The sequence below is a fragment of the Phyllobates terribilis genome, unplaced genomic scaffold (assembly GCF_046119375.1).
Source record: "Phyllobates terribilis strain yellow unplaced genomic scaffold, ASM4611937v1 Scaffold_108__1_contigs__length_5656254, whole genome shotgun sequence".
Lineage (NCBI taxonomy): Eukaryota > Metazoa > Chordata > Amphibia > Anura > Dendrobatidae > Phyllobates > Phyllobates terribilis.
The window spans coordinates 2,500,185-2,518,687 of record NW_027362868.1 but is presented as its reverse complement, the minus strand read 5'-3'; the positions used below and the strand labels follow the sequence as shown (position 1 = coordinate 2,518,687).

At 45.2% G+C, this 18,503-nt stretch overlaps 14 non-coding genes across 14 annotated transcripts; all 14 read right to left on the bottom strand.

The window, feature by feature from the left end:
• Positions 1-944: 944 nt before the first annotated feature.
• LOC141199677 (U2 spliceosomal RNA) lies at positions 945-1,135 on the bottom strand. Its single transcript, XR_012271423.1, has one exon. It is a non-coding gene; the product is annotated as a U2 spliceosomal RNA (small nuclear RNA).
• Positions 1,136-2,253: 1,118 nt separating this feature from the next.
• LOC141199676 (U2 spliceosomal RNA) lies at positions 2,254-2,444 on the bottom strand. The gene has a single exon (XR_012271422.1). It is a non-coding gene; the product is annotated as a U2 spliceosomal RNA (small nuclear RNA).
• Positions 2,445-3,564: 1,120 nt separating this feature from the next.
• Positions 3,565-3,755, bottom strand: LOC141199675 (U2 spliceosomal RNA). The gene has a single exon (XR_012271421.1). It is a non-coding gene; the product is annotated as a U2 spliceosomal RNA (small nuclear RNA).
• A 1,121-nt stretch (positions 3,756-4,876) lies between these two features.
• On the bottom strand, positions 4,877-5,067 carry LOC141199674 (U2 spliceosomal RNA). Its single transcript, XR_012271420.1, has one exon. It is a non-coding gene; the product is annotated as a U2 spliceosomal RNA (small nuclear RNA).
• Positions 5,068-6,188: 1,121 nt separating this feature from the next.
• Positions 6,189-6,379, bottom strand: LOC141199673 (U2 spliceosomal RNA). Its single transcript, XR_012271419.1, has one exon. It is a non-coding gene; the product is annotated as a U2 spliceosomal RNA (small nuclear RNA).
• A 1,123-nt stretch (positions 6,380-7,502) lies between these two features.
• On the bottom strand, positions 7,503-7,693 carry LOC141199672 (U2 spliceosomal RNA). The gene has a single exon (XR_012271418.1). It is a non-coding gene; the product is annotated as a U2 spliceosomal RNA (small nuclear RNA).
• A 1,121-nt stretch (positions 7,694-8,814) lies between these two features.
• LOC141199671 (U2 spliceosomal RNA) lies at positions 8,815-9,005 on the bottom strand. The gene has a single exon (XR_012271417.1). It is a non-coding gene; the product is annotated as a U2 spliceosomal RNA (small nuclear RNA).
• Positions 9,006-10,124: 1,119 nt separating this feature from the next.
• Positions 10,125-10,315, bottom strand: LOC141200299 (U2 spliceosomal RNA). Its single transcript, XR_012272023.1, has one exon. It is a non-coding gene; the product is annotated as a U2 spliceosomal RNA (small nuclear RNA).
• A 1,122-nt stretch (positions 10,316-11,437) lies between these two features.
• LOC141200280 (U2 spliceosomal RNA) lies at positions 11,438-11,628 on the bottom strand. Its single transcript, XR_012272005.1, has one exon. It is a non-coding gene; the product is annotated as a U2 spliceosomal RNA (small nuclear RNA).
• A 1,122-nt stretch (positions 11,629-12,750) lies between these two features.
• LOC141199670 (U2 spliceosomal RNA) lies at positions 12,751-12,941 on the bottom strand. The gene has a single exon (XR_012271416.1). It is a non-coding gene; the product is annotated as a U2 spliceosomal RNA (small nuclear RNA).
• A 1,119-nt stretch (positions 12,942-14,060) lies between these two features.
• On the bottom strand, positions 14,061-14,251 carry LOC141199669 (U2 spliceosomal RNA). The gene has a single exon (XR_012271415.1). It is a non-coding gene; the product is annotated as a U2 spliceosomal RNA (small nuclear RNA).
• Positions 14,252-15,371: 1,120 nt separating this feature from the next.
• On the bottom strand, positions 15,372-15,562 carry LOC141199667 (U2 spliceosomal RNA). Its single transcript, XR_012271413.1, has one exon. It is a non-coding gene; the product is annotated as a U2 spliceosomal RNA (small nuclear RNA).
• A 1,121-nt stretch (positions 15,563-16,683) lies between these two features.
• On the bottom strand, positions 16,684-16,874 carry LOC141199666 (U2 spliceosomal RNA). Its single transcript, XR_012271412.1, has one exon. It is a non-coding gene; the product is annotated as a U2 spliceosomal RNA (small nuclear RNA).
• Positions 16,875-17,993: 1,119 nt separating this feature from the next.
• LOC141200362 (U2 spliceosomal RNA) lies at positions 17,994-18,184 on the bottom strand. The gene has a single exon (XR_012272084.1). It is a non-coding gene; the product is annotated as a U2 spliceosomal RNA (small nuclear RNA).
• Positions 18,185-18,503: the final 319 nt, after the last annotated feature.

The following is an 18,503-nucleotide window of genomic DNA, read 5'->3' as shown; positions in this document are numbered from 1 at the left end:
CCACCTCTTTTAGCACAGTACCCTCAACCCCCGGCTGTTCCCACCCGCCTCAACACCGTTGGAAGGGAGGAGAACCAATTAAGGCGGGGGGGGGTGGAACGAGCAGCTGTCTACCCTTAGCAGGAGGGTTGCTGATTAATTACCTCTCCTGCTGCTGCTGCTGCTGGCTGTCCAGCAGCAGACTGAAGGTGGCTGCTGCTGTGCGCAGGTATATAAAGGCTCAGAGCCTATTATGACACGCGCAGCCAGCGTTCCATTGCCACATTCCGTCTACTGCAGGCGGGATACCTGGATGGCTGAATGTCACTGAGAAGCTCACAGAGACCGCCATAAGCAACAGTTTAAAAGAATGCCACAGACTAATCAACCAAACTTTTTGGGTTGGTTTCTCTTTTATAGTCTGCAGGCATTAAATGAAAGAAGTCAGTGTTCCAGCAGAGGGAGACAACGTTTCAGAAAAGGCATTGTAGCAAACCAAAAAAGAAATTTTAAGCGCAGCAGAGTAACCAGCTCACATACCTGTTAGCTCAGGTGAGTTTAAAAGGCTGCTGTTGATAACAAGGGCATTTGCTAAATAGATGGTGTGTGTGCAACAATATACTGAAAGGTCAATTATATTGTGCAGCTTATCTCACCACCTGTAGTTATTTAGGTGAAAGCTCCAAAATGCTTGCCTAATATGTCTGTTTATCCAAAAGGAAGTATAGAGGGAGAGCTAGATAGATAGCATTGCATTACATTACATTACATGGCAATGCAATGCACAGTTGCTGAAGTTGAACCAAAATGAGCTTGTCATCTGGCTTCTGCAACTTTTAACATGAAAAATCCAATGAGGAGAAGAAAAGCAAAGCCAAAGAGTCCATCCCAAAATCCGACAAACAAGCAAAATGAACAAAAAGCATTGAATTCAATTCTTTCTGATTTTAGAAACTGCATTAAAGAAGGGGTGCACCGGTCCTGGAGATACTGCAATACCAGGTCAATGCGTGGAGTGGACAGAGCAAGCTCTTTTTCCATCTCCCTGTTCTAAAAATCCATTTAATATATGGTCCCCAGATAGGGGACGTATCAGATATTAAACTGATAAGAACAGATACTACACTTGATCTTAGCCAAAAGGCCGAGAAGCGATAACCAGAATTGGTTTCCGACTACGGTGCCACCCAAGGATTCTGAAAAGTCCATTTGTGGAGATGGCCACCTGGACTCCCGTTAAGAAGACATGCTGTCAACCTCTAGATCCCTCACATGCCTGCACTTTTCGGCTTGCTGCTGCTGCAATCCACGCGTTTTAGATCTGCATAACTCCACCTCTTTTAGCACAGTACCCTCAACCCCCGGCTGTTCCCACCCGCCTCAACACCGTTGGAAGGGAGGAGAACCAATTAAGGCGGGGGGGGGGGTGGAACGAGCAGCTGTCTACCCTTAGCAGGAGGGTTGCTGATTAATTACCTCTCCTGCTGCTGCTGCTGGCTGTCCAGCAGCAGACTGAAGGTGGCTGCTGCTGTGCGCAGGTATATAAAGGCTCAGAGCCTATTATGACACGCGCAGCCAGCGTTCCATTGCCACATTCCGTCTACTGCAGGCGGGATACCTGGATGGCTGAATGTCACTGAGAAGCTCACAGAGACCGCCATAAGCAACAGTTTAAAAGAATGCCACAGACTAATCAACCAAACTTTTTGGGTTGGTTTCTCTTTTATAGTCTGCAGGCATTAAATGAAAGAAGTCAGTGTTCCAGCAGAGGGAGACAACGTTTCAGAAAAGGCATTGTAGCAAACCAAAAAAGAAATTTTAAGCGCAGCAGAGTAACCAGCTCACATACCTGTTAGCTCAGGTGAGTTTAAAAGGCTGCTGTTGATAACAAGGGCATTTGCTAAATAGATGGTGTGTGTGCAACAATATACTGAAAGGTCAATTATATTGTGCAGCTTATCTCACCACCTGTAGTTATTTAGGTGAAAGCTCCAAAATGCTTGCCTAATATGTCTGTTTATCCAAAAGGAAGTATAGAGGGAGAGCTAGATAGATAGCATTGCATTACATTACATTACATGGCAATGCAATGCACAGTTGCTGAAGTTGAACCAAAATGAGCTTGTCATCTGGCTTCTGCAACTTTTAACATGAAAAATCCAATGAGGAGAAGAAAAGCAAAGCCAAAGAGTCCATCCCAAAATCCGACAAACAAGCAAAATGAACAAAAAGCATTGAATTCAATTCTTTCTGATTTTAGAAACTGCATTAAAGAAGGGGTGCACCGGTCCTGGAGATACTGCAATACCAGGTCAATGCGTGGAGTGGACAGAGCAAGCTCTTTTTCCATCTCCCTGTTCTAAAAATCCATTTAATATATGGTCCCCAGATAGGGGACGTATCAGATATTAAACTGATAAGAACAGATACTACACTTGATCTTAGCCAAAAGGCCGAGAAGCGATAACCAGAATTGGTTTCCGACTACGGTGCCACCCAAGGATTCTGAAAAGTCCATTTGTGGAGATGGCCACCTGGACTCCCGTTAAGAAGACATGCTGTCAACCTCTAGATCCCTCACATGCCTGCACTTTTCGGCTTGCTGCTGCTGCAATCCACGCGTTTTAGATCTGCATAACTCCACCTCTTTTAGCACAGTACCCTCAACCCCCGGCTGTTCCCACCCGCCTCAACACCGTTGGAAGGGAGGAGAACCAATTAAGGCGGGGGGGGGGTGGAACGAGCAGCTGTCTACCCTTAGCAGGAGGGTTGCTGATTAATTACCTCTCCTGCTGCTGCTGCTGCTGGCTGTCCAGCAGCAGACTGAAGGTGGCTGCTGCTGTGCGCAGGTATATAAAGGCTCAGAGCCTATTATGACACGCGCAGCCAGCGTTCCATTGCCACATTCCGTCTACTGCAGGCGGGATACCTGGATGGCTGAATGTCACTGAGAAGCTCACAGAGACCGCCATAAGCAACAGTTTAAAAGAATGCCACAGACTAATCAACCAAACTTTTTGGGTTGGTTTCTCTTTTATAGTCTGCAGGCATTAAATGAAAGAAGTCAGTGTTCCAGCAGAGGGAGACAACATTTCAGAAAAGGCATTGTAGCAAACCAAAAAAGAAATTTTAAGCGCAGCAGAGTAACCAGCTCACATACCTGTTAGCTCAAGTGAGTTTAAAAGGCTGCTGTTGATAACAAGGGCATTTGCTAAATAGATGGTGTGTGTGCAACAATATACTGAAAGGTCAATAATATTGTGCAGCTTATCTCACCACCTGTAGTTATTTAGGTGAAAGCTCCAAAATGCTTGCCTAATATGTCTGTTTATCCAAAAGGAAGTATAGAGGGAGAGCTAGATAGATAGCATTGCATTACATTACATTACATGGCAATGCAATGCACAGTTGCTGAAGTTGAACCAAAATGAGCTTGTCATCTGGCTTCTGCAACTTTTAACATGAAAAATCCAATGAGGAGAAGAAAAGCAAAGCCAAAGAGTCCATCCCAAAATCCGACAAACAAGCAAAATGAACAAAAAGCATTGAATTCAATTCTTTCTGATTTTAGAAACTGCATTAAAGAAGGGGTGCACCGGTCCTGGAGATACTGCAATACCAGGTCAATGCGTGGAGTGGACAGAGCAAGCTCTTTTTCCATCTCCCTGTTCTAAAAATCCATTTAATATATGGTCCCCAGATAGGGGACGTATCAGATATTAAACTGATAAGAACAGATACTACACTTGATCTTAGCCAAAAGGCCGAGAAGCGATAACCAGAATTGGTTTCCGACTACGGTGCCAACCAAGGGTTCTGAAAAGTCCATTTGTGGAGATGGCCACCTGGACTCCCGTTAAGAAGACATGCTGTCAACCTCTAGATCCCTCACATGCCTGCACTTTTCGGCTTGCTGCTGCTGCAATCCACGCGTTTTAGATCTGCATAACTCCACCTCTTTTAGCACAGTACCCTCAACCCCCGGCTGTTCCCACCCGCCTCAACACTGTTGGAAGGGAGGAGAACCAATTAAGGCTGGGGGGGGGGTGGAACGAGCAGCTGTCTACCCTTAGCAGGAGGGTTGCTGATTAATTACCTCTCCTGCTGCTGCTGCTGCTGGCTGTCCAGCAGCAGACTGAAGGTGGCTGCTGCTGTGCGCAGGTATATAAAGGCTCAGAGCCTATTATGACACGCGCAGCCAGCGTTCCATTGCCACATTCCGTCTACTGCAGGCGGGATACCTGGATGGCTGAATGTCACTGAGAAGCTCACAGAGACCGCCATAAGCAACAGTTTAAAAGAATGCCACAGACTAATCAACCAAACTTTTTGGGTTGGTTTCTCTTTTATAGTCTGCAGGCATTAAATGAAAGAAGTCAGTGTTCCAGCAGAGGGAGACAACGTTTCAGAAAAGGCATTGTAGCAAACCAAAAAAGAAATTTTAAGCGCAGCAGAGTAACCAGCTCACATACCTGTTAGCTCAGGTGAGTTTAAAAGGCTGCTGTTGATAACAAGGGCATTTGCTAAATAGATGGTGTGTGTGCAACAATATACTGAAAGGTCAATTATATTGTGCAGCTTATCTCACCACCTGTAGTTATTTAGGTGAAAGCTCCAAAATGCTTGCCTAATATGTCTGTTTATCCAAAAGGAAGTATAGAGGGAGAGCTAGATAGATAGCATTGCATTACATTACATTACATGGCAATGCAATGCACAGTTGCTGAAGTTGAACCAAAATGAGCTTGTCATCTGGCTTCTGCAACTTTTAACATGAAAAATCCAATGAGGAGAAGAAAAGCAAAGCCAAAGAGTCCATCCCAAAATCCGACAAACAAGCAAAATGAACAAAAAGCATTGAATTCAATTCTTTCTGATTTTAGAAACTGCATTAAAGAAGGGGTGCACCGGTCCTGGAGATACTGCAATACCAGGTCAATGCGTGGAGTGGACAGAGCAAGCTCTTTTTCCATCTCCCTGTTCTAAAAATCCATTTAATATATGGTCCCCAGATAGGGGACGTATCAGATATTAAACTGATAAGAACAGATACTACACTTGATCTTAGCCAAAAGGCCGAGAAGCGATAACCAGAATTGGTTTCCGACTACGGTGCCACCCAAGGATTCTGAAAAGTCCATTTGTGGAGATGGCCACCTGGACTCCCGTTAAGAAGACATGCTGTCAACCTCTAGATCCCTCACATGCCTGCACTTTTCGGCTTGCTGCTGCTGCAATCCACGCGTTTTAGATCTGCATAACTCCACCTCTTTTAGCACAGTACCCTCAACCCCCAGCTGTTCCCACCCGCCTCAACACCGTTGGAAGGGAGGAGAACCAATTAAGGCGGGGGGGGGGGGTGGAACGAGCAGCTGTCTACCCTTAGCAGGAGGGTTGCTGATTAATTACCTCTCCTGCTGCTGCTGCTGCTGGCTGTCCAGCAGCAGACTGAAGGTGGCTGCTGCTGTGCGCAGGTATATAAAGGCTCAGAGCCTATTATGACACGCGCAGCCAGCGTTCCATTGCCACATTCCGTCTACTGCAGGCGGGATACCTGGATGGCTGAATGTCACTGAGAAGCTCACAGAGACCGCCATAAGCAACAGTTTAAAAGAATGCCACAGACTAATCAACCAAACTTTTTGGGTTGGTTTCTCTTTTATAGTCGCAGGCATTAAATGAAAGAAGTCAGTGTTCTAGCAGAGGGAGACAACGTTTCAGAAAAGGCATTGTAGCAAACCAAAAAAGAAATTTTAAGCGCAGCAGAGTAACCAGCTCACATACCTGTTAGCTCAGGTGAGTTTAAAAGGCTGCTGTTGATAACAAGGGCATTTGCTAAATAGATGGTGTGTGTGCAACAATATACTGAAAGGTCAATTATATTGTGCAGCTTATCTCACCACCTGTAGTTATTTAGGTGAAAGCTCCAAAATGCTTGCCTAATATGTCTGTTTATCCAAAAGGAAGTATAGAGGGAGAGCTAGATAGATAGCATTGCATTACATTACATTACATGGCAATGCAATGCACAGTTGCTGAAGTTGAACCAAAATGAGCTTGTCATCTGGCTTCTGCAACTTTTAACATGAAAAATCCAATGAGGAGAAGAAAAGCAAAGCCAAAGAGTCCATCCCAAAATCCGACAAACAAGCAAAATGAACAAAAAGCATTGAATTCAATTCTTTCTGATTTTAGAAACTGCATTAAAGAAGGGGTGCACCGGTCCTGGAGATACTGCAATACCAGGTCAATGCGTGGAGTGGACAGAGCAAGCTCTTTTTCCATCTCCCTGTTCTAAAAATCCATTTAATATATGGTCCCCAGATAGGGGACGTATCAGATATTAAACTGATAAGAACAGATACTACACTTGATCTTAGCCAAAAGGCCGAGAAGCGATAACCAGAATTGGTTTCCGACTACGGTGCCACCCAAGGATTCTGAAAAGTCCATTTGTGGAGATGGCCACCTGGACTCCCGTTAAGAAGACATGCTGTCAACCTCTAGATCCCTCACATGCCTGCACTTTTCGGCTTGCTGCTGCTGCAATCCACGAGTTTTAGATCTGCATAACTCCACCTCTTTTAGCACAGTACCCTCAACCCCCGGCTGTTCCCACCCGCCTCAACACCGTTGGAAGGGAGGAGAACCAATTAAGGCGGGGGGGGGGTGGAACGAGCAGCTGTCTACCCTTAGCAGGAGGGTTGCTGATTAATTACCTCTCCTGCTGCTGCTGCTGCTGCTGGCTGTCCAGCAGCAGACTGAAGGTGGCTGCTGCTGTGCGCAGGTATATAAAGGCTCAGAGCCTATTATGACACGCGCAGCCAGCGTTCCATTGCCACATTCCGTCTACTGCAGGCGGGATACCTGGATGGCTGAATGTCACTGAGAAGCTCACAGAGACCGCCATAAGCAACAGTTTAAAAGAATGCCACAGACTAATCAACCAAACTTTTTGGGTTGGTTTCTCTTTTATAGTCTGCAGGCATTAAATGAAAGAAGTCAGTGTTCCAGCAGAGGGAGACAACGTTTCAGAAAAGGCATTGTAGCAAACCAAAAAAGAAATTTTAAGCGCAGCAGAGTAACCAGCTCACATACCTGTTAGCTCAGGTGAGTTTAAAAGGCTGCTGTTGATAACAAGGGCATTTGCTAAATAGATGGTGTGTGTGCAACAATATACTGAAAGGTCAATTATATTGTGCAGCTTATCTCACCACCTGTAGTTATTTAGGTGAAAGCTCCAAAATGCTTGCCTAATATGTCTGTTTATCCAAAAGGAAGTATAGAGGGAGAGCTAGATAGATAGCATTGCATTACATTACATTACATGGCAATGCAATGCACAGTTGCTGAAGTTGAACCAAAATGAGCTTGTCATCTGGCTTCTGCAACTTTTAACATGAAAAATCCAATGAGGAGAAGAAAAGCAAAGCCAAAGAGTCCATCCCAAAATCCGACAAACAAGCAAAATGAACAAAAAGCATTGAATTCAATTCTTTCTGATTTTAGAAACTGCATTAAAGAAGGGGTGCACCGGTCCTGGAGATACTGCAATACCAGGTCAATGCGTGGAGTGGACAGAGCAAGCTCTTTTTCCATCTCCCTGTTCTAAAAATCCATTTAATATATGGTCCCCAGATAGGGGACGTATCAGATATTAAACTGATAAGAACAGATACTACACTTGATCTTAGCCAAAAGGCCGAGAAGCGATAACCAGAATTGGTTTCCGACTACGGTGCCACCCAAGGATTCTGAAAAGTCCATTTGTGGAGATGGCCACCTGGACTCCCGTTAAGAAGACATGCTGTCAACCTCTAGATCCCTCACATGCCTGCACTTTTCGGCTTGCTGCTGCTGCAATCCACGCGTTTTAGATCTGCATAACTCCACCTCTTTTAGCACAGTACCCTCAACCCCCGGCTGTTCCCACCCGCCTCAACACCGTTGGAAGGGAGGAGAACCAATTAAGGCGGGGGGGGGGGTGGAACGAGCAGCTGTCTACCCTTAGCAGGAGGGTTGCTGATTAATTACCTCTCCTGCTGCTGCTGCTGCTGGCTGTCCAGCAGCAGACTGAAGGTGGCTGCTGCTGTGCGCAGGTATATAAAGGCTCAGAGCCTATTATGACACGCGCAGCCAGCGTTCCATTGCCACATTCCGTCTACTGCAGGCGGGATACCTGGATGGCTGAATGTCACTGAGAAGCTCACAGAGACCGCCATAAGCAACAGTTTAAAAGAATGCCACAGACTAATCAACCAAACTTTTTGGGTTGGTTTCTCTTTTATAGTCTGCAGGCATTAAATGAAAGAAGTCAGTGTTCCAGCAGAGGGAGACAACGTTTCAGAAAAGGCATTGTAGCAAACCAAAAAAGAAATTTTAAGCGCAGCAGAGTAACCAGCTCACATACCTGTTAGCTCAGGTGAGTTTAAAAGGCTGCTGTTGATAACAAGGGCATTTGCTAAATAGATGGTGTGTGTGCAACAATATACTGAAAGGTCAATTATATTGTGCAGCTTATCTCACCACCTGTAGTTATTTAGGTGAAAGCTCCAAAATGCTTGCCTAATATGTCTGTTTATCCAAAAGGAAGTATAGAGGGAGAGCTAGATAGATAGCATTGCATTACATTACATTACATGGCAATGCAATGCACAGTTGCTGAAGTTGAACCAAAATGAGCTTGTCATCTGGCTTCTGCAACTTTTAACATGAAAAATCCAATGAGGAGAAGAAAAGCAAAGCCAAAGAGTCCATCCCAAAATCCGACAAACAAGCAAAATGAACAAAAAGCATTGAATTCAATTCTTTCTGATTTTAGAAACTGCATTAAAGAAGGGGTGCACCGGTCCTGGAGATACTGCAATACCAGGTCAATGCGTGGAGTGGACAGAGCAAGCTCTTTTTCCATCTCCCTGTTCTAAAAATCCATTTAATATATGGTCCCCAGATAGGGGACGTATCAGATATTAAACTGATAAGAACAGATACTACACTTGATCTTAGCCAAAAGGCCGAGAAGCGATAACCAGAATTGGTTTCCGACTACGGTGCCACCCAAGGATTCTGAAAAGTCCATTTGTGGAGATGGCCACCTGGACTCCCGTTAAGAAGACATGCTGTCAACCTCTAGATCCCTCACATGCCTGCACTTTTCGGCTTGCTGCTGCTGCAATCCACGCGTTTTAGATCTGCATAACTCCACCTCTTTTAGCACAGTACCCTCAACCCCCGGCTGTTCCCACCCGCCTCAACACCGTTGGAAGGGAGGAGAACCAATTAAGGCGGGGGGGGGGGGTGGAACGAGCAGCTGTCTACCCTTAGCAGGAGGGTTGCTGATTAATTACCTCTCCTGCTGCTGCTGCTGGCTGTCCAGCAGCAGACTGAAGGTGGCTGCTGCTGTGCGCAGGTATATAAAGGCTCAGAGCCTATTATGACACGCGCAGCCAGCGTTCCATTGCCACATTCCGTCTACTGCAGGCGGGATACCTGGATGGCTGAATGTCACTGAGAAGCTCACAGAGACCGCCATAAGCAACAGTTTAAAAGAATGCCACAGACTAATCAACCAAACTTTTTGGGTTGGTTTCTCTTTTATAGTCTGCAGGCATTAAATGAAAGAAGTCAGTGTTCCAGCAGAGGGAGACAACGTTTCAGAAAAGGCATTGTAGCAAACCAAAAAAGAAATTTTAAGCGCAGCAGAGTAACCAGCTCACATACCTGTTAGCTCAGGTGAGTTTAAAAGGCTGCTGTTGATAACAAGGGCATTTGCTAAATAGATGGTGTGTGTGCAACAATATACTGAAAGGTCAATTATATTGTGCAGCTTATCTCACCACCTGTAGTTATTTAGGTGAAAGCTCCAAAATGCTTGCCTAATATGTCTGTTTATCCAAAAGGAAGTATAGAGGGAGAGCTAGATAGATAGCATTGCATTACATTACATTACATGGCAATGCAATGCACAGTTGCTGAAGTTGAACCAAAATGAGCTTGTCATCTGGCTTCTGCAACTTTTAACATGAAAAATCCAATGAGGAGAAGAAAAGCAAAGCCAAAGAGTCCATCCCAAAATCCGACAAACAAGCAAAATGAACAAAAAGCATTGAATTCAATTCTTTCTGATTTTAGAAACTGCATTAAAGAAGGGGTGCACCGGTCCTGGAGATACTGCAATACCAGGTCAATGCGTGGAGTGGACAGAGCAAGCTCTTTTTCCATCTCCCTGTTCTAAAAATCCATTTAATATATGGTCCCCAGATAGGGGACGTATCAGATATTAAACTGATAAGAACAGATACTACACTTGATCTTAGCCAAAAGGCCGAGAAGTGATAACCAGAATTGGTTTCCGACTACGGTGCCACCCAAGGATTCTGAAAAGTCCATTTGTGGAGATGGCCACCTGGACTCCCGTTAAGAAGACATGCTGTCAACCTCTAGATCCCTCACATGCCTGCACTTTTCGGCTTGCTGCTGCTGCAATCCACGCGTTTTAGATCTGCATAACTCCACCTCTTTTAGCACAGTACCCTCAACCCCCGGCTGTTCCCACCCGCCTCAACACCGTTGGAAGGGAGGAGAACCAATTAAGGCGGGGGGGGGGGGTGGAACGAGCAGCTGTCTACCCTTAGCAGGAGGGTTGCTGATTAATTACCTCTCCTGCTGCTGCTGCTGCTGGCTGTCCAGCAGCAGACTGAAGGTGGCTGCTGCTGTGCGCAGGTATATAAAGGCTCAGAGCCTATTATGACACGCGCAGCCAGCGTTCCATTGCCACATTCCGTCTACTGCAGGCGGGATACCTGGATGGCTGAATGTCACTGAGAAGCTCACAGAGACCGCCATAAGCAACAGTTTAAAAGAATGCCACAGACTAATCAACCAAACTTTTTGGGTTGGTTTCTCTTTTATAGTCTGCAGGCATTAAATGAAAGAAGTCAGTGTTCCAGCAGAGGGAGACAACGTTTCAGAAAAGGCATTGTAGCAAACCAAAAAAGAAATTTTAAGCGCAGCAGAGTAACCAGCTCACATACCTGTTAGCTCAGGTGAGTTTAAAAGGCTGCTGTTGATAACAAGGGCATTTGCTAAATAGATGGTGTGTGTGCAACAATATACTGAAAGGTCAATTATATTGTGCAGCTTATCTCACCACCTGTAGTTATTTAGGTGAAAGCTCCAAAATGCTTGCCTAATATGTCTGTTTATCCAAAAGGAAGTATAGAGGGAGAGCTAGATAGATAGCATTGCATTACATTACATTACATGGCAATGCAATGCACAGTTGCTGAAGTTGAACCAAAATGAGCTTGTCATCTGGCTTCTGCAACTTTTAACATGAAAAATCCAATGAGGAGAAGAAAAGCAAAGCCAAAGAGTCCATCCCAAAATCCGACAAACAAGCAAAATGAACAAAAAGCATTGAATTCAATTCTTTCTGATTTTAGAAACTGCATTAAAGAAGGGGTGCACCGGTCCTGGAGATACTGCAATACCAGGTCAATGCATGGAGTGGACAGAGCAAGCTCTTTTTCCATCTCCCTGTTCTAAAAATCCATTTAATATATGGTCCCCAGATAGGGGACGTATCAGATATTAAACTGATAAGAACAGATACTACACTTGATCTTAGCCAAAAGGCCGAGAAGCGATAACCAGAATTGGTTTCCGACTACGGTGCCACCCAAGGATTCTGAAAAGTCCATTTGTGGAGATGGCCACCTGGACTCCCGTTAAGAAGACATGCTGTCAACCTCTAGATCCCTCACATGCCTGCACTTTTCGGCTTGCTGCTGCTGCAATCCACGCGTTTTAGATCTGCATAACTCCACCTCTTTTAGCACAGTACCCTCAACCCCCGGCTGTTCCCACCCGCCTCAACACCGTTGGAAGGGAGGAGAACCAATTAAGGCGGGGGGGGGGGGTGGAACGAGCAGCTGTCTACCCTTAGCAGGAGGGTTGCTGATTAATTACCTCTCCTGCTGCTGCTGCTGCTGGCTGTCCAGCAGCAGACTGAAGGTGGCTGCTGCTGTGCGCAGGTATATAAAGGCTCAGAGCCTATTATGACACGCGCAGCCAGCGTTCCATTGCCACATTCCGTCTACTGCAGGCGGGATACCTGGATGGCTGAATGTCACTGAGAAGCTCACAGAGACCGCCATAAGCAACAGTTTAAAAGAATGCCACAGACTAATCAACCAAACTTTTTGGGTTGGTTTCTCTTTTATAGTCTGCAGGCATTAAATGAAAGAAGTCAGTGTTCCAGCAGAGGGAGACAACGTTTCAGAAAAGGCATTGTAGCAAACCAAAAAAGAAATTTTAAGCGCAGCAGAGTAACCAGCTCACATACCTGTTAGCTCAGGTGAGTTTAAAAGGCTGCTGTTGATAACAAGGGCATTTGCTAAATAGATGGTGTGTGTGCAACAATATACTGAAAGGTCAATTATATTGTGCAGCTTATCTCACCACCTGTAGTTATTTAGGTGAAAGCTCCAAAATGCTTGCCTAATATGTCTGTTTATCCAAAAGGAAGTATAGAGGGAGAGCTAGATAGATAGCATTGCATTACATTACATTACATGGCAATGCAATGCACAGTTGCTGAAGTTGAACCAAAATGAGCTTGTCATCTGGCTTCTGCAACTTTTAACATGAAAAATCCAATGAGGAGAAGAAAAGCAAAGCCAAAGAGTCCATCCCAAAATCCGACAAACAAGCAAAATGAACAAAAAGCATTGAATTCAATTCTTTCTGATTTTAGAAACTGCATTAAAGAAGGGGTGCACCGGTCCTGGAGATACTGCAATACCAGGTCAATGCGTGGAGTGGACAGAGCAAGCTCTTTTTCCATCTCCCTGTTCTAAAAATCCATTTAATATATGGTCCCCAGATAGGGGACGTATCAGATATTAAACTGATAAGAACAGATACTACACTTGATCTTAGCCAAAAGGCCGAGAAGCGATAACCAGAATTGGTTTCCGACTACGGTGCCACCCAAGGATTCTGAAAAGTCCATTTGTGGAGATGGCCACCTGGACTCCCGTTAAGAAGACATGCTGTCAACCTCTAGATCCCTCACATGCCTGCACTTTTCGGCTTGCTGCTGCTGCAATCCACGCGTTTTAGATCTGCATAACTCCACCTCTTTTAGCACAGTACCCTCAACCCCCGGCTGTTCCCACCCGCCTCAACACCGTTGGAAGGGAGGAGAACCAATTAAGGCGGGGGGGGGTGGAACGAGCAGCTGTCTACCCTTAGCAGGAGGGTTGCTGATTAATTACCTCTCCTGCTGCTGCTGCTGCTGGCTGTCCAGCAGCAGACTGAAGGTGGCTGCTGCTGTGCGCAGGTATATAAAGGCTCAGAGCCTATTATGACACGCGCAGCCAGCGTTCCATTGCCACATTCCGTCTACTGCAGGCGGGATACCTGGATGGCTGAATGTCACTGAGAAGCTCACAGAGACCGCCATAAGCAACAGTTTAAAAGAATGCCACAGACTAATCAACCAAACTTTTTGGGTTGGTTTCTCTTTTATAGTCTGCAGGCATTAAATGAAAGAAGTCAGTGTTCCAGCAGAGGGAGACAACGTTTCAGAAAAGGCATTGTAGCAAACCAAAAAATAAATTTTAAGCGCAGCAGAGTAACCAGCTCACATACCTGTTAGCTCAGGTGAGTTTAAAAGGCTGCTGTTGATAACAAGGGCATTTGCTAAATAGATGGTGTGTGTGCAACAATATACTGAAAGGTCAATTATATTGTGCAGCTTATCTCACCACCTGTAGTTATTTAGGTGAAAGCTCCAAAATGCTTGCCTAATATGTCTGTTTATCCAAAAGGAAGTATAGAGGGAGAGCTAGATAGATAGCATTGCATTACATTACATTACATGGCAATGCAATGCACAGTTGCTGAAGTTGAACCAAAATGAGCTTGTCATCTGGCTTCTGCAACTTTTAACATGAAAAATCCAATGAGGAGAAGAAAAGCAAAGCCAAAGAGTCCATCCCAAAATCCGACAAACAAGCAAAATGAACAAAAAGCATTGAATTCAATTCTTTCTGATTTTAGAAACTGCATTAAAGAAGGGGTGCACCGGTCCTGGAGATACTGCAATACCAGGTCAATGCGTGGAGTGGACAGAGCAAGCTCTTTTTCCATCTCCCTGTTCTAAAAATCCATTTAATATATGGTCCCCAGATAGGGGACGTATCAGATATTAAACTGATAAGAACAGATACTACACTTGATCTTAGCCAAAAGGCCGAGAAGCGATAACCAGAATTGGTTTCCGACTACGGTGCCACCCAAGGATTCTGAAAAGTCCATTTGTGGAGATGGCCACCTGGACTCCCGTTAAGAAGACATGCTGTCAACCTCTAGATCCCTCACATGCCTGCACTTTTCGGCTGGCTGCTGCTGCAATCCACGCGTTTTAGATCTGCATAACTCCACCTCTTTTAGCACAGTACCCTCAACCCCCGGCTGTTCCCACCCGCCTCAACACCGTTGGAAGGGAGGAGAACCAATTAAGGCGGGGGGGGGGTGGAACGAGCAGCTGTCTACCCTTAGCAGGAGGGTTGCTGATTAATTACCTCTCCTGCTGCTGCTGCTGCTGGCTGTCCAGCAGCAGACTGAAGGTGGCTGCTGCTGTGCGCAGGTATATAAAGGCTCAGAGCCTATTATGACACGCGCAGCCAGCGTTCCATTGCCACATTCCGTCTACTGCAGGCGGGATACCTGGATGGCTGAATGTCACTGAGAAGCTCACAGAGACCGCCATAAGCAACAGTTTAAAAGAATGCCACAGACTAATCAACCAAACTTTTTGGGTTGGTTTCTCTTTTATAGTCTGCAGGCATTAAATGAAAGAAGTCAGTGTTCCAGCAGAGGGAGACAACGTTTCAGAAAAGGCATTGTAGCAAACCAAAAAATAAATTTTAAGCGCAGCAGAGTAACCAGCTCACATACCTGTTAGCTCAGGTGAGTTTAAAAGGCTGCTGTTGATAACAAGGGCATTTGCTAAATAGATGGTGTGTGTGCAACAATATACTGAAAGGTCAATTATATTGTGCAGCTTATCTCACCACCTGTAGTTATTTAGGTGAAAGCTCCAAAATGCTTGCCTAATATGTCTGTTTATCCAAAAGGAAGTATAGAGGGAGAGCTAGATAGATAGCATTGCATTACATTACATTACATGGCAATGCAATGCACAGTTGCTGAAGTTGAACCAAAATGAGCTTGTCATCTGGCTTCTGCAACTTTTAACATGAAAAATCCAATGAGGAGAAGAAAAGCAAAGCCAAAGAGTCCATCCCAAAATCCGACAAACAAGCAAAATGAACAAAAAGCATTGAATTCAATTCTTTCTGATTTTAGAAACTGCATTAAAGAAGGGGTGCACCGGTCCTGGAGATACTGCAATACCAGGTCAATGCGTGGAGTGGACAGAGCAAGCTCTTTTTCCATCTCCCTGTTCTAAAAATCCATTTAATATATGGTCCCCAGATAGGGGACGTATCAGATATTAAACTGATAAGAACAGATACTACACTTGATCTTAGCCAAAAGGCCGAGAAGCGATAACCAGAATTGGTTTCCGACTACGGTGCCACCCAAGGATTCTGAAAAGTCCATTTGTGGAGATGGCCACCTGGACTCCCGTTAAGAAGACATGCTGTCAACCTCTAGATCCCTCACATGCCTGCACTTTTCGGCTGGCTGCTGCTGCAATCCACGCGTTTTAGATCTGCATAACTCCACCTCTTTTAGCACAGTACCCTCAACCCCCGGCTGTTCCCACCCGCCTCAACACCGTTGGAAGGGAGGAGAACCAATTAAGGCGGGGGGGGGGTGGAACGAGCAGCTGTCTACCCTTAGCAGGAGGGTTGCTGATTAATTACCTCTCCTGCTGCTGCTGCTGCTGGCTGTCCAGCAGCAGACTGAAGGTGGCTGCTGCTGTGCGCAGGTATATAAAGGCTCAGAGCCTATTATGACACGCGCAGCCAGCGTTCCATTGCCACATTCCGTCTACTGCAGGCGGGATACCTGGATGGCTGAATGTCACTGAGAAGCTCACAGAGACCGCCATAAGCAACAGTTTAAAAGAATGCCACAGACTAATCAACCAAACTTTTTGGGTTGGTTTCTCTTTTATAGTCTGCAGGCATTAAATGAAAGAAGTCAGTGTTCCAGCAGAGGGAGACAACGTTTCAGAAAAGGCATTGTAGCAAACCAAAAAAGAAAATTTTAAGCGCAGCAGAGTAACCAGCTCACATACCTGTTAGCTCAGGTGAGTTTAAAAGGCTGCTGTTGATAACAAGGGCATTTGCTAAATAGATGGTGTGTGTGCAACAATATACTGAAAGGTCAATTATATTGTGCAGCTTATCTCACCACCTGTAGTTATTTAGGTGAAAGCTCCAAAATGCTTGCCTAATATGTCTGTTTATCCAAAAGGAAGTATAGAGGGAGAGCTAGATAGATAGCATTGCATTACATTACATTACATGGCAATGCAATGCACAGTTGCTGAAGTTGAACCAAAATGAGCTTGTCATCTGGCTTCTGCAACTTTTAACATGAAAAATCCAATGAGGAGAAGAAAAGCAAAGCCAAAGAGTCCATCCCAAAATCCGACAAACAAGCAAAATGAACAAAAAGCATTGAATTCAATTCTTTCTGATTTTAGAAACTGCATTAAAGAAGGGGTGCACCGGTCCTGGAGATACTGCAATACCAGGTCAATGCGTGGAGTGGACAGAGCAAGCTCTTTTTCCATCTCCCTGTTCTAAAAATCCATTTAATATATGGTCCCCAGATAGGGGACGTATCAGATATTAAACTGATAAGAACAGATACTACACTTGATCTTAGCCAAAAGGCCGAGAAGCGATAACCAGAATTGGTTTCCGACTACGGTGCCACCCAAGGATTCTGAAAAGTCCATTTGTGGAGATGGCCACCTGGACTCCCGTTAAGAAGACATGCTGTCAACCTCTAGATCCCTCACATGCCTGCACTTTTCGGCTTGCTGCTGCTGCAATCCACGCGTTTTAGATCTGCATAACTCCACCTCTTTTAGCACAGTACCCTCAACCCCCGGCTGTTCCCACCCGCCTCAACACCGTTGGAAGGGAGGAGAACCAATTAAGGCGGGGGGGGGTGGAACGAGCAGCTGTCTACCCTTAGCAGGAGGGTTGCTGATTAATTACCTCTCCTGCTGCTGCTGCTGCTGGCTGTCCAGCAGCAGACTGAAGGTGGCTGCTGCTGTGCGCAGGTATATAAAGGCTCAGAGCCTATTATGACACGCGCAGCCAGCGTTCCATTGCCACATTCTGTCTACTGCAGGCAGGATACCTGGATGGCTGAATGTCACTGAGAAGCTCACAGAGACCGCCATAAGCAACAGTTTAAAAGAATGCCACAGACTAATCAACCAAACTTTTTGGGTTGGTTTCTCTTTTATAGTCTGCAGGCATTAAATGAAAGAAGTCAGTGTTCCAGCAGAGGGAGACAACGTTTCAGAAAAGGCATTGTAGCAAACCAAAAAAGAAATTTTAAGCGCAGCAGAGTAACCAGCTCACATACCTGTTAGCTCAGGTGAGTTTAAAAGGCTGCTGTTGATAACAAGGGCATTTGCTAAATAGATGGTGTGTGTGCAACAATATACTGAAAGGTCAATTATATTGTGCAGCTTATCTCACCACCTGTAGTTATTTAGGTGAAAGCTCCAAAATGCTTGCCTAATATGTCTGTTTATCCAAAAGGAAGTATAGAGGGAGAGCTAGATAGATAGCATTGCATTACATTACATTACATGGCAATGCAATGCACAGTTGCTGAAGTTGAACCAAAATGAGCTTGTCATCTGGCTTCTGCAACTTTTAACATGAAAAATCCAATGAGGAGAAGAAAAGCAAAGCCAAAGAGTCCATCCCAAAATCCGACAAACAAGCAAAATGAACAAAAAGCATTGAATTCAATTCTTTCTGATTTTAGAAACTGCATTAAAGAAGGGGTGCACCGGTCCTGGAGATACTGCAATACCAGGTCAATGCGTGGAGCGGACAGAGCAAGCTCTTTTTCCATCTCCCTGTTCTAAAAATCCATTTAATATTTGGTCCCCAGATAGGGGACGTATCAGATATTAAACTGATAAGAACAGATACTACACTTGATCTTAGCCAAAAGGCCGAGAAGCGATAACCAGAATTGGTTTCCGACTACGGTGCCACCCAAGGATTCTGAAAAGTCCATTTGTGGAGATGGCCACCTGGACTCCCGTTAAGAAGACATGCTGTCAACCTCTAGATCCCTCACATGCCTGCACTTTTCGGTTTGCTGCTGCTGCAATCCACGCGTTTTAGATCTGCATAACTCCACCTCTTTTAACACAGTACCCTCAACCCCCGGCTGTTCCCACCCGCCTCAACACCGTTGGAAGGGAGGAGAACCAATTAAGGCGGGGGGGGGGGGTGGAACGAGCAGCTGTCTACCCTTAGCAGGAGGGTTGCTGATTAATT